Source organism: Pinus tabuliformis, chromosome 8 (genome assembly GCF_031772625.1).
Source record: "Pinus tabuliformis cultivar Carrire ecotype Pingquan chromosome 8, CPIR1, whole genome shotgun sequence".
Lineage (NCBI taxonomy): Eukaryota > Viridiplantae > Streptophyta > Pinopsida > Pinales > Pinaceae > Pinus > Pinus tabuliformis.
This window is the reverse complement of record NC_142294.1, coordinates 2,069,112,286-2,069,124,509: the sequence shown is the minus strand read 5'-3', so window position 1 is coordinate 2,069,124,509 and position 12,224 is coordinate 2,069,112,286.

The following is a 12,224-nucleotide window of genomic DNA, read 5'->3' as shown; positions in this document are numbered from 1 at the left end:
CATCGGTACTTACTTGCATGCATCCCTTTGAAACCAACATGAAGGTACTCCACATCTCCTCATCATGAGGTCATATTATTCCTATCAAGAATGTTGTCTTCAGGTAGTTTGTCCAACCATTCTGGTGGAAAATCATCCACTGAAGGTACCTGTCCAATCTCGTCTATGTCCATGATCATAAACGGTCCATATAGTTTCAAATTTTCAACATTCACCATTTACTTCTGAATATAGGTTGGCAAGTCAAGGTGAAAATCATTACCTCCAATCTTCTCTAAGATGGTAAAAGGACCATATCAAATTGGTATCAATTTCTTGTCTTCCCCCTATGTTATGTCCTTGGTAATAGGGATCCATGTTGTGTCTCCAACCTGGAACTGGTGATCAAATCAGTGTTTTTCATGACAAGCTTTGTATCGAGCCTCACTTTCCTCCATATGTTCCTGCACTATTTGATGGATCACTTGGATGCATTAAATGAACTTGTGAACTTTTTCCTCGTCACTTCATTCGCTTGAATCTTCATCCTCCCCAAAGACCATGTTTAAGGGATCTTTGAGCAAGTACCCAAATCATGTTTCAAATGGTGAGATTTGAGTAGATGACTACATTGGCCTATTATAATGCATGTTGCACATAAGGAAGTTGCTCATCCCACAACTTGGGATGTTTGCCACAATAGTCTCAAAGCAAGTGAACCACTATTCGGTTAATGATCATTGTTTCTCTGTAAGTATTTGCATGAAATGTCATGCTCCTCTTTAGTTTGGTATCCATCATTTTCCACAAACTTGTCCAAAAATCCCCAAGGAATCAAGAATCTTGATTAGATACAATGGATTTGGGCAGACCAAAGTAAACCCAAACATACTGAAAGAAGAGTTGAGCAGTCTCCTCAGTAGTAATATGCTTTTTACAAGGCATTAAGATACACATCTTACTAAACCTATCCACCATGACATACAAATAATCATGACCCTTTCTAGACAAAGGCAAACCCCAAACAAAGTCCATAGAGGGACTTTCCCAAGGACGACAAGTAATAGGGAGTGGTTTGTATAACCCCAATTTTCTATTAGTGGGCTTACAAATAGAACACATCATGCATCCCTTCACATATTTTGATACAAATTCTCTCATATGAAGCCAATAGAAAAACCTCTACAAATGAGATATAGTATTCCCTACACCCAAATGACCTGACACAAGAGAAGTGTGTGCTTCTCTAATTACATGGACCCTTTCATTTGTGGGAATACAAAGTTTTCCTAGATGGTACAAGAGTTTTCCTTGCAAATGGTAATTATCTACTTGTGATCCTGTTGAAGCGTCGAAATTTGCTGCAACAACATGGGGGATGACCAACCGATCCAGACCTTAAGGAAACTCATTTTCCGTTTGGAATGGTGGTTCTAATTGGTTCAACTAGATTCAGTTACCTTCTCTCAATCTACAAAATGGCTTACAATATGACTTTCATCCACCAGTGGAGAAGAGACATAATATCAACCCTCTTACTGATCAGGCAAGAAAGTGATCCTTAAGCTGATCTGGGGCTCAGCCAAGCCACAACTAAAGTTTTCCTTATTAGGAAGAGGACTTATAACAATGTAAAATTAAACCTAAACGCAAACTTATTTTATAATGCAAGCAAAATTAATTAAATCCTAATCCTATCTCAATTAGGAAAATATAGATCTAACACGACTGAGAGCAAGATATTTAAATGATTGGGATTTAAATGTCTAGCTTATAATGAATATCAAGTTGATGAAGTAGTTCAATTGACTTACATTATGAATACCAAGTCACATTCTATTAAGAGACCTCTTGACTGAAATAATCAACCAACAAAATTTAGGAAGAAGTTCACAGATATGATATTGTTTGTTTAATTAGTAATTCGAATAATTAAACAATAACATGAAGAAGAAGTTCACAACATATTATTACTTTTTAAACCAGTGTTAAAAGACATATCTATGAGTAAATAGTTACTCAAAAATCAGAATTCAACCCATAAGAGCAGAGATAAATAATAACATATGATTTAGACAAATTACTCACACTAACAAAAGTACACAAATATGTACAAAATGACACATTGTTGCCATCATAAAATGAAACTAGTATTTAAAACAGTAGTATTAGAAATACCAATTTATTGAATCCATTTCTCTGGCTCTAGTCTCCAATCGTCCTTTACATTGCTTGAATTTTTGTTGTTGCAACAAGAGCCGCAGAAGTGCAAACTCTGCCCATCACACATAATTCAGAATGCAAAAGAAAAATCCTCAATAATCCCTAGATCTGAGATTTTCACACCTCCCACCTACAACTCTAAATCCCTATTACATCAGTTCTTTTATAATTCCAGAATTGCATAGGAGAAAAACCCTTATTACATTCTACAATCTGTTATTTATAATATTTACAAAAGAATTCAAAATAGGAAAGTTTGTTGAAGAAGAAATCTGTTTAATCAATTTTTATTGGCTCAAAATTCCATTCATGTATTGCTAGAGCCTTCTCATTGATTGAGATTTTTTCTCTTCATCTCTTCAACTATTTTCCTGCAAAATCAAATCAAATAAAATTAAAATGCAAAAATAAAATCAAAATGCCAAATCTAAAATTAAAACAAATCTAATCAAATTCAATTAAATAAATAATTGGAAAAGAAATATGATCTTTCTATTGATTCTTGTTATGATTTTATTGGCCAATGATATCATTGACGAATGGATTTTCATTAAGAAGAGCTCTGGGCAACTAAAAATACAAAAAATAAAACTCGGGAAAATTAGTTTTATTTAAAAATTTGGAGCTTGATCTTCTGTTGGATTTTAGACTCAATAAATGATCAAATATGTTAATCAAACCTCCTCATAAATGTTCTTCATGATTTTATCTCTCCAATGAGTCGTCCTCAGCCTCATTTGACCAAGTAAAACTCAATCTATGAGTCTCCAAAGTTGATGAATTAAATCTAGTAAAATTTTGGAAACTCTGTTACGTAAGCCAAAAAATCAAAATTTGTTAAATAAATTCTAATCCTAAATTAAATTATTATTATTAATTAATCAATCACAATTAATAATAACTACATTATTAATTCTTATTAGTGGTTTAAATAACTAAATATATACAATTATTTTAATTAATTTTAATTAATTATATATTGAATATTAATTAATTTAATTATATTAAGATTAATTTAATAAAAAAAAAAAAATTTGTAAGCTAGGATGGATCTCTTTCTATTACTTGATCAACAGAACATTACAGCAATTCAAAAAACAGTTTCTGCCCGCCCTCTAGGGGAAACCGGGTCATTACGCCACCTATAGTTTTTAAGTGCAGCCCAAAAATAGTAGGTCCACTGTCTGATAGTCTTAGCTAGATAAACTATGCAATCTTGAAACTTACTGAAACTATTACTAAAGCTATTGCTCTGTACTCCAAACTTTTTCCTATCTTTAACATATACAAAGCTATAACCAAAAAAATTGTTGCAGTTTCTAAACATATCTCAATTCAGTCATTGCCGCCATCGGGTTGCTGGTTCGCTGCTTCCGCTGGTCCTGGCTGGTCCCGATTCAGCATTTGCTGGATAGCATCCAGCTTCTCATCCTGTTTTATCATTGCTATGCGAAGGAAGCGCAGTTCTCTGCGGATGTCTGGATCCCCCTTAGCCAGATTAACCATCTCTTTGGCCACTTGTTCCAACGCCTTGGCCATAAGCCCCTTCATCACCCAATAGATGTGAAGCGACTGCTTGAATAAAGATATACGCCCTCTGGTATGACCCGGGTCGTGGAGGAGAAAATCCCATTCTTCCATCTCCTCATCGGATTGCTCCTGAAGCGATTCCTCTTCAAGATGCTGCATGACCCTACGCACTGCCGGGTTGGAATTACGGAGGAAGGCCTGCTCAGCCCTTCGAACTCTGTGGTTAACCGTCTCCTTCTGCTTTCTGCTTTTCCCCTGGCCTCGCCTGGAAGTCTCCCCTTCCTCCTGCCCTTTCCCCCTCTGACCTCTGGTTCTTTTTCCATCCTGGTCCTTATCCTTGTCAGGAGTTGAGCTGCGCTTCCTCCTACCGTAGCGACGGACCTTCGAATCCCATAATTCAGACTGGTCCGCCTTCGCCTTCTCTTTTCCTTCCTCAGCCAAGTTCTTATGGTGTCGCCTACGTTCACTCACTACGCCCAGGATCGAGTCTTCATCCGAGTCATCCTCAACCTCCCACACTTTGAAAGGAGGTTCCTCCTGCATAATGACTTTGCCTTTTCGGCTTCTGTTCTCCTCCCCTGCACTCTGCTGCTCTTCCACTTGTCTCAGTTTCTGTCTGGTTTCCATATTGTCCGAGGGTCTGACGCACCTCGTTCTCTGGTTGCCTGGGATTATCGTTGTTCTCTGATGCCGCTCGATGGGAACTTCCACACTTACCCAGATTCGAAGCGCATACAATGCCTTCACAATCGGCCTTCTTTGATTATATATCGAATTCCTTACCTCGGAGAACCAATTTAGACCGGTTTTCAAATGCCGCCGGTAGCTCTCCGGTGAACCCCTACTCTCAACCATCATATCGTTATTAATCCCCTCTGTTGTGAAGTCATGCGAACCGCAACCATCACCTCTCATAGTTCGGACATTAATTATCTTGCCTTGTGTGTACTGTTGCCTAACCACTCCTCCCGCCTCCGCTGTACTGTCACCGAAATCCTGATCCTTCATCCTGCAGCCTGAAATGATGATTTTATCAAATCTCAATTGAGCCATATTCTTGAGACGGGGTCTCCACTTCCCCTTGTTAGTCCAACTCACTGATCCGTGCATTGTCATTTGCGGCGTGATCATGATCCACTTTAATTAGGTCTGCCAACTCCTTCCATTCTCTGTTTCCTTCCACGGCTCTCCACTGACTATCTATTGTGCTACCACATCCTCTGCAGCCCCAATTGGCCAGCCAATCCGCTGCCTGATTCCCTTTCCTACGAACATGACTGATGAGTCTGTAGTTGATACGTTTAATCAAGCCTGCAATTTCTTGAACAATGCCCGCAGTCCGCCAGCTTTTGGTGACTTTCTCCCATCCCTGCCCGTTATTGAGCCTCCTCAGCATGTCCACAGCAATCTTTGAGTCCCCTGTAATTTCCAGATTGGTATAGCCATTCCTGATGGCAATTCGTAATCCTTGATGCAGGGCCCAAAACTCGACCTCATTATTGGTCATCTGTCCTCCCCAGTCTGCAAAAATCCACCTTACTTGGTTATTGTTGTCTCTGAAAATCCCCCCGAAGCCAGCTTCGCCCGGGTTTCCCTTCGAGGCCCCGTCGAAGTTTAGCTTAACAAAGTGATCTCTCGGGTATGTGAACTTATCTGGGCTTTGAATTCACATATCTTGGCTGGCCGAACATTTAAGGTGAACCATCTCCAGTTTTAGATTTAACTTGCTCAAAATTTCTTGTTCTTCTGGGTTAGTCTTCCAATCATCACTCTCCCATTTATCAACTAGGATAGTTTCCCGCATACTCTCGACCACCCGATCCCAAATTACCTCTGGATCTTTAGCAGAATTCTGAAAAACCCTTCTATTTCTCTCCTTCCAGACCATCCAGAGAATAAAGGGAGATATAAGATTCCAAGCTCTCTGAACAACCTTACATTGGAAGGTTTCCTTGTTCCACTAGAAGACCAATTCATTAAATTCTCTGATGTTAAATCCTGCTCTGTTGAACAGTCGTTTGGTAATCATCCATAGCTTCTCTGTATAAGGACATCCAACATATAAGTGATCTCTGGTCTCATCATCGTTGTTGCACAGGTAACATCGTGAAGGGCCCTTGAATCCCTTCTTCTGGATACGATCCCAGGTCAGAATTTTATTTTTTGAGGCTAACCAAACAAAAATGGACACCTTTGGCCACCAGTTATTTTCCCATATTGTTTTCCATTCCAAATTCCTGTCACCTCTGTTTTGCGAATCCATTAGATAATAAGCCTCTTTGGTTGTAAATGTCCCCTTCATAGAGTTCCCCCACCGGAGGATGTCTTTCCCATGTCGAACTCTGATTTTCCTTGATCCCATTTCTTTCCTGTAAAGTTCTTGGAGATCTGAGTTAAGCTCCCGATCCCATTCTGTCGGGTCCTCCCAGACTCTCCATCCCTCCGACAAGTCATTTACTTTCCAATAATCTTGTACACTAGTTCTGTTTCCTTCAATTCTGCCATGGACCTGGAGGAGGTTCTGAATACTGTTCAGTCTTTCTCGTTGCTGCCACCTATCTTCCCAGAAGTTGGCCTCTGTGCCCCCCCTGATTTCCCAGAAAGTATGTTTGTCAATCAGATCTCTGTTTTGAGAGGCTAATTCCCAAATAGTGGAGCCTTTGGGGATTTCCTGTTGCCTTAGGACATCGACCGGAGAGTTTGGCATTCTGTATTTAGTCCTCCATATGATTTTCCAGAGATCATTTCCGCCACTGAGCCATCTCCACCACAGCTTGGCTCCCAGGACCCTGTTAAGAACTTCCGGGTCCCTTAGACCCAATCCTCCTTTCTCTTTTCTTTCTGTTAGCTGACTCCACGAGACCAGGGCCCACTTTTTCTTTTGATCAGATCCATTCCATATGAATTTCCTTATGATTTCCCTGATTTTAGCACAAACCCCTGCTGGGGCAGCCATAATCGATAAAGGGTAGATAGGGATAGCCTGAAGGACTGACTTGGCAAGAACAACTCTGCCAGCAATATTTAGAACTCTGAAGGCCCAATTTGCAACCTTGTTGCTTAGTTTGTCCAGTACCCCTTGCCAGTTCTTCACCCTTTTAGAAGTGAAATCAAGAATATTACCCAGATATTTAGTAGGTAATTCCCCCCTTTTGAATCCTAGTATTCTGATTAGATGGGACTTGACCTGATCCATTGTGTTGAAGATGAAGATGCAAGATTTGTCCTTATTGATTTCTAACCCGGAGGCCTCTGAAAACAGATCTAGGATTCTCCTTAGATGTTGGACTTCTCTTACCGTTGGTTCTCCAAACAACATAATGTCGTCAACAAATTGTTGATGAGTCAGAGGCAGGTTGTTTCCCCAAATTTGCAATCCTTTGATTCTGTTTGCTGCTCTTTCTTGTTTGATGAATCGACCTAGACCTTCAGCGGCTAGAATAAATAGAAATGGGGACAGAGGATCTCCCTGTCGAATCCCTCTAGAAGCATTGAAAGTTTTTGAGGGGCTTCCATTAACCAGGATAGAAAAGTGAGGAGAGGAGATCAGGTTGTGGATCCAGGCAATCCATCTTTGGTGAAAACCAAATCTCTCCAGGACAGTTTCCAGATACTTCCAGTTTAATCTATCATATGCTTTGGATAAATCTAATTTGATCATCATTCCTTTTTGCTTTTTAACTTTTAAGGAGTGGATGACCTCCTGAGTTACAACAAGACCATCAAGAATCTGCCTGCCTTCCACAAAACCTGTTTGTTCAGCCGAGATTAAAATGTCCAGAAGGGGTTTTAATCTCTTGGCAATCAGGGAAGTGATCATTTTGTAAATGACATTACATAGTGCTATAGGTCTGAAGCCATTAGCCTCTTCTAGGTTGTCTCCCTTAGGAATGAGGGCATAAAAGGTAGAATTAAGAGCAGGCCATACCTTTTGATTTATCCTTGATTCTTCCACTAGATCCAGTATCTCTCGTCCCAAGAAATGCCAGCCTGCCTGGTAGAAGTCCACAGTGAAGCCATCCGGCCCAGGAGCTGTCCCTTTCTTCATTGCCTTCACCACTTCCTCCAACTCTTCTATGGTCACGACCCTCATAAGCGCTTTGTTTTGGTCTTCAGTGACCAAGCTGGGGATAGCTGAGCATATCTCCTGTATGGCTCTCGATCTATCGATTTGAGGTTCTGTTAAAATCTCTTTGTGGTGATCCATCAAGACTTGTTCAATCTCATTCTGCTCTACCACTCTTTCCCCGTTCTTGTCTTTTATCGATAGGATCCTGTTTCCCTGCCTGTGCTTGATCATAGCCTGATGGAAGAATTTAGTGTTTCTTTCCCCCTCCCTTAGCCACTTTATCCTAGATTTTTGGCGCCAAAGGATCTCCTCTTGCTTTCGTCTCTCTTCCAGTCTGCCAAGGATTACCCCCTCCCTGTTTATGCTTTCCTCTGTTCTTCCTTCCAAAATTATCTTTTGCTGGAGATCTGCCATTTCCCCTTCTAGTTTTTGTTTATCTTCTAGAATGTTGCCAAATTCCTCCTTGTTCCATTTTTTTATTTTGCCTTTCAGCTCTTTCAACTTTAGCTGGAACGTGTGCATTCTACATCTGCCCTGACTAGTACATTGTTTCCACCAGTCCTCTACTTTCTTGATGAACTCAGGGTCCCTTAACCAAAAAGCTTCAAATCTGAAAGGCCTTTTCCCCTGAATCCTCTTGATATCAACCTCTAATCGGATCGGCCAGTGGTCAGATCCCAAAGATGGAATGATCTTGGCCTCCACAAAAACATCTTTGTTCATGATGGCTTCAGAAACTAAGAATCTATCCAATCTAGATGCAATTTGGTTTTTTCCTCCCCTTCTGTTATTCCAAGTGTATGTCCCATTAATGGTCTGGATATCAACAAGCCTAAGTTCCTCTATCATATCGTTGAAGCTGTCCATGAAGTGATCCCTCCTCCTAATCCCTCCTTTTTTCTCTTCCAAGGATCTGATCAAGTTAAAGTCTCCACCAATGATCCAAGCAGCTTCAGGGTAAAGTCTACGGACTGATTTGAAACTGTTTATGAACTGCTCCTTTTTCCCAGGGGAAGGGGGGCCGTAGACCCCTGAAATAACCACCTGTTGCTTGGTTCCTACTATCCTACCCAGCCCAGTAAGGGTTCCGCACATGCTGGCCCAGTTATCTATGATGATTTCATTGGGGTTCCACAGTACTGCAATACCTCCCGCAGAACCGATTGCATCTTGCCCAGTCACTTGATAATGTAATCTGCTTTTTTCTAACATCTGTTCAAGCTGTTGAACCAAAATCTTTGTTTCCTGTAAGATCATAATACTAGGTTTCTCTTTTTTCAATTTATCCTTCATATACCTTTGTTTACCTCTACTATTCAAACCCCTAATATTTCAACTGATAACTATCATTTAAAACTTTTTGTATGAGGGGAAGAATACCTCCGACAGAGGTATCACCTTACCTGAGTTTATCAATATTTCTCCCACCGTCTGGATAGTTTCACTCATTGTTTTCCGGCCTCTTTTTCTGCTGTTTTTGCCAGAGCTGCCCATTCCTTTATCTTCATTCCCCTGCTCACTTTCTATCATAACTGGTTTATCCGGGGGCTCTCCTTTTTTCTCCTTGTATTTTCGAAAAACTTCCTTATACAGCTGTTTTTGTTTTTCCGGTATGAACCTGGTATCCAGATACTTCCATTCCTGGAGTAACCTTCTCATGATTTTCTCCTCTTCTGCTTCATTTTTAGGCGGGTTTTTCACTTCCATCTGAGACTCCAGTTCTGTTTCTATTGACTTCTCCTCCGGTTTTTCTCTACTTGTTTTGCTTATATTTGTTTCTTTTTCTTTCTCCTCTCCAGCTATTTCCATGGGGGTGTTTTCCGGGTCCTCATCATCTTCCAGGTTTATTTCATATTCTTCATTTTCGCTCTGCAGTACCTTAAATTTGTTTTGATTTCTTGTTTGGCTGGGTTGCTTCTGAGGTTGGGTCTTTGGTCCCACTTTATTCTGCCTCTTTTTCCTTACTACCTGCTGAAAGCCTCTCTCCGGATCCTCCATTCTCTCAGTGGTTCTCTGTTGATCCGCTTGACTTTTCTTGGACTCTTCCTCTTTATTCAGAGGGCATTGCCTGTATAAGTGGCCATATTCATGGCATATGCGGCATCGGAAAGGAATATGTTCGTAATCAATTGGCTGCTTCCAGATTTCATCATGATACTCTACTTCGACATTTTCCGGGAGGGGGTCTGCCAGATTTATGTAAACACAGATTCTCGCATAAGCATTATATTTACCTCGTTTCGTAGCCTTTGCAATTTTGACAAAGCTCCCAATCGTGTTGCCTATTCCTCCAGAATTTCAGGGTCCCAGAACTCATCAGGAAGCCCAAACAGTCTGACCCAGACTGGTGCATCAAGCATTTTCTCCTTTTCAGGGTTGTATCTCTCTTCCCAATATTTCATGAACAGGCCTGCATTGTTCAAGAAATATGGTCCCTCCTCAAAGATCCTGTTCTTGTCTTCCAGATTGGAGAAGATTGCGGTGAAAAAACCTTGGGCTCCCAGCTTGAGATCTACCTGTCCCGTAGGTTTCCATCTCTGATCAATCCATCTGTAGAGTTCCCGCTCAGAAGGCCAATACCCAACGAATCTACATATTAAGGCATGGTCTCTCATGTAACAGTTATAATCCTCCAATTTGTTGTTGGGAACAACATACCTTGGCTGTTTTTGAGCCCTAGGAAGACATTTTCCTCTCATTCTTTTCTGCCATAGGTTGCCCATTACTGGGGCATGACTTTCCTTCTCAGTGTGCTGCTCTCCTCCTGTGCTCGTTTCACCCATTACCACATTCTTGAAGGAGGGGATCTCTCCCCCCCCCCTTGGCTCTCCCATGTCGCTCAGGGCGTTTTCAGGGGTTTAGAATCCCGTTTGCCGTTGAAATCTCTTAAACCAACCCGTGCCTGCAGTCTGGGGTTCACTGTCCCAGCGGATCTGAGAGCTCTTACCACCGTCTAAACCCTTCTGCAACCACTGTCAGCGTTGTCCGTTTGCGCCAGATTATTTAATAAAATTATTAACATTTTATATATATATATATATATATATATATATATATATATATATATATATATATATATATATATATATATATATATATATATATTAACATATTTACACATATATTAAACTCCCTCGATTCATTTTAAATGAATTGAAAACGAAACATAACTTCGGAGTTACAGGGCCTGGAGTATGCCCTAAAACTGCTTCTGCTTGGCTAAGAGCTCGTCTTCCTCAGACGTAAGGAAATAGGTTAACGGCCCAAGACCCAGAGGCATCTGGCAGGAGTGAAAGCCTGCTCCCTTACGGACCACCAGCGGGTTATTTCAGGTGGCGTGGTTTTCCTTGATAACAGTAATGTGTCAACTGACATTCGCGGATAGCAGCCAGAGATGGTTGTCCTCACTGTTGGTTTGACAAACTGAGTTTGATAGGTTTTACCACCTTTTGAAAAAAAAAAAAAAAAAAAACAAACATAACAAACTTCGGAGTTACGAGCAGATCGGTCATGTCGCATTTTTTGTTTTGTTAAAAATGTTGAGGTTTAAAATTTGCGAGAACTTTTTTCGTGATATGATTTTTGCGATAACATTTTTTTATTGGTTTTTCTGATCTTGGTCTTGAGGCTATTAAATTAATAAAGATGAGTGAAACCTAAGTGAATTATCAATCTTACAAATTGAACTATAGTCACTTTGTAATTTTGAGATTCTGAGTTTCATAATTTATTTAAAAATAATAAATTGGAGTAAATTATCAAGATTCTGAAATGCGTTTTCATTGATTCTATGATTTAGCTGAGTCGTTTTGTAGGACCGTTAGTGAGAAAATGAAAAATTAATCAAAGTTAATTAAAAGTCAATATTTACAATGAATGACTATTGAATTTAATTAGTTACAAAAATTGAAATATTATACATTTATTTACAATTTTAGTCCACGCGAGAAAATGATCGAACTTTAAAATAGTGTCATTTACAAACCGGTTGACCAAATGAGGCGAAACAAGTATCGATGGAAAGCTTATGAAAAATCTGATTCAAAAAAACAATCAAAACATAAATCTGACGAAAATGAAAAAAATGATAAAATTGTAAGACAATTAACTTAAATGAAAATCATAAAAGATGTTTAGCCAAAAATTAATGGAAAGGGTCGTTGTTGGGTTTTCCCTACGATAGATCCATGGGTTAGCTTCTCATAAATATTCTAGAAATCTTCATCAACAACATATTACACAACATAACTTTCATGACACAAAGAAGCATTTTGCTAAATAAAAGATGTAGAAATAGGACAACGAGAGAGCATATTTGTCACTTTGTTACTTGTGCCCTTTTTGTATTTGATTACCAAGGAAGAATATTGAACAAATCCCATCTGCTTGAAATGATGTGTCTACTAGAACTTGGTTTGATATT